The sequence below is a fragment of the Eretmochelys imbricata genome, chromosome 25 (assembly GCF_965152235.1).
Source record: "Eretmochelys imbricata isolate rEreImb1 chromosome 25, rEreImb1.hap1, whole genome shotgun sequence".
Taxonomy (NCBI): domain Eukaryota; kingdom Metazoa; phylum Chordata; order Testudines; family Cheloniidae; genus Eretmochelys; species Eretmochelys imbricata.
In genome coordinates, this window is record NC_135596.1 from 1,213,555 (window position 1) to 1,216,550 (window position 2,996).

The window sequence follows — 2,996 nt, forward strand, 5'->3', positions numbered from 1 at the left end:
GGTCCCTTGAACCCACTGATTCACCTGCAGGCTTTCTGCTTCTGATAAATCTAATGAACATATTCGTGTTTATACCTTTAGCTATTTGCTCTTCAAAGTCATTCTTAGACTCCTACGCTCCACTACATATTTCATCTGCCATAGGTGATCCCGTTCTATTGGCTGGATTTCCATTCTTGGCTCAGATAACCTTTTGAGTCCTGCTATTTAACCACACTGGGAATCCAGGCATACTGAAGGCAAAGGGAGTTTTGTTGCTGACTTCAGGAAAGCCAGGATTTTACCCATTGTTTACCTTTTGTTTTCCTGTTTCTTTTCTTGTTCAGGGTCTCCATGCCTCTGAGGCTCTCCTCTGGCTGTTTATTTTGGACCCAATCTGTTACAAAGGACCTTTGTCATTCTGGATCTGAAATGAAACCTCAGCACTTCCCATTGCTAGCTGGGGAAAGGAGTTCTGCATTCTTTTCTGGACTTTGTCACGGGCTTGCTGCATGACTTTGTCCTGGTCGCTCAACCCTCTGAGCACCAGCAACATGATGAGGATCATGCTATGGTGCAAGGAGGTGCATCCATGTGGGTGGTGTGCTTTTTCACAGGAATTGCCAGATTAAATCAGACCCCGGGTTCATCTAGTTCAGTATCCTGCATCCGAGAGTGGCCAGATACTTGAGGAAGGGGGACGAAACTCAACAGGCAGGTGTGGGATAATCGCACGCTACACAGATCACATGCTAATCCCTCATAGGTTGATTTAAACCCCAAAGCATGAGGTTTCAACTCCCTTCCAATGGTCTCCTTGAGAGCAGGAACAATTAGAACTCTGGATACTGCTGTCAGAACCTTCAGCTGCTGGAGAATTCCACCCAGCAGTAGAACCCATGCCAAGAGCACTAGAAATTGCCCTGCCAGGGCACCGTCTCCTCATCTCCAGAAGGGAAATCCCACAGTTCCATATTGGGTGTGATGATGATGCCCAGGACACTGGCTTGTGGTACCTGCCAGTAAGACCGATTCTAAACTCACAGGCTTCATAGCAGCACACGACATCACTAAGCAGCGTAGCTGCCGAGCGGTGTCTGCAGGCTGCAATAACTGGCACAGTGTCAGAGTGTCTAAGAGACCCTGATTTGTCATGGGGTGTGTCAAGGTTCCTCCCCCACTCTGAACTCTAGGGTACAGATGTGGGGACCTGCATGAAAAACCTCCTAAGCTTATCTTTACCAGCTTAGGTCAAAACTTCCCCAAGGTACAAAATATTCCACCCGTTGTCCTTGGACTGGCCGCTACCACCACCAAACTAATACTGGTTACTGGGGAAGAGCTGTTTGCACGCGTCTTTCCCCCCAAAATACTTCCCAAAACCCTGCACACCACTTCCTGGACAAGGTTTGGTAAAAAGCCTCACCAATTTGCCTAGGTGACTACAGACCCAGACCCTTGGATCTTAAGAACAATGAACAAGCCTCCCAACACTTGCACCCCCCCTTTCCTGGGAAATGTTGGATAAAAAGCCTCACCAATTTGCATAGGTGACCACAAACCCAAACCCTTGGATCTGAGAACAATGAAAAAACATTCAGTTTTTTACAAGAAGACTTTTAATAAAAAATAGAAGTAAATAGAAATAAAGAAATCCCCCCTGTAAAATCAGGATGGTAGATATCTTACAGGGTAATTAGATTCAAAAACATAGAGAACCCCTCTAGGCAAAACCTTAAGTTACAAAAAAGATACACAGACAGAAATAGTTATTCTATTCAGCACAATTCTTTTCTCAGCCATTTAAAGAAATCATAATCTAACACATACCTAGCTAGATTACTTACTAAAAGTTCTAAGACTCCATTCCTGGTCTATCCCCGGCCAAGATGACTACAGACAGACACAGACCCTCCTCTAGATTATCTGTCAGATCAGAGATGATTTGTAATCAGTGTTAAGCAAACAGTTACAAAACCCACAAGCAGTGACAGGATGGTGGTTAGAACAGAGAGCAGCCAGGTCTGGTCTACACAGCAAACTGTCAGGAGCTCTCATCTGGCTAGACAGGGCCAGCTTCTCTTTGATCCTCTACAGGGCGATCTTTGCACCAAGTTTTCCTGACATGAGACAGACACTGGATAGTGCGCTTGCTTCTTACCAAACCAGAGAAAGGGCCTGATGTATGGCTGCCCTGCAGCCAGGTTTCTGAACTTTACCAGACTTTGCAGTGTCCTGCAGCTCAGCTCTTCTGCCTAAACCAGGTGACAGTCCACGGTGGAGAAGAAAGAACAAGCTTATCCAAGTACCCTGTAGTCCAGGGGACAGTGCACTGAGCTTGGAAGCAGGAGCCATGAATTCAAATCTTACCTCTTCTGGCTCTTTATATACCTGTGCACTTCAGAGCCTCAGACCTCTACCTTAGGAGGCAGTCAAGTATCATTCCTTCTACTTCACACATATGTTAACAGAGAGGTTGCACAAGGTCACTTCAGGAAGGCCTGGGAGTAGACCTCCTGTCTCTTATACGGTGAACATAAAGTTCATCTATCCAGCCACACTGCCTTCTGGAATGTGATCCATCTATGTGCTTGCCTCTCTTGTCTGTACCCCATGACTAAACCACCCAGGATTCCAGATCTCCAAAACTCCACTGCTGTCTAGTAAACGGTTGTGTAACCTGCTGACATACAGTGGTTGTGTAACCGGCTCCTAGTGGCTGTTCCATACAGAGGTTAACCTTTAGCTCAAGTGGTAGAGGACTATGTGGTGGAGCTGAAAGTCCAGGTATAAACCCTGCCAAGTACCCACGTAAAGGGCTGGTTTTTTTCACAGAGTGAAAGTGTCCTTCCAACAGCTTATCCACTTAGAAAGAGGCAGAGCAACCAGACCCCCAGTGTTCTACGTTCTGATCACGTGTCACACAACTGTATTACTCATGTTACACACTGGTGGGTTCGGAGGGTGATGGATAAGCCTCTACCTCCTCTGTGCATAGCCAGCCCAACAGAGCCACA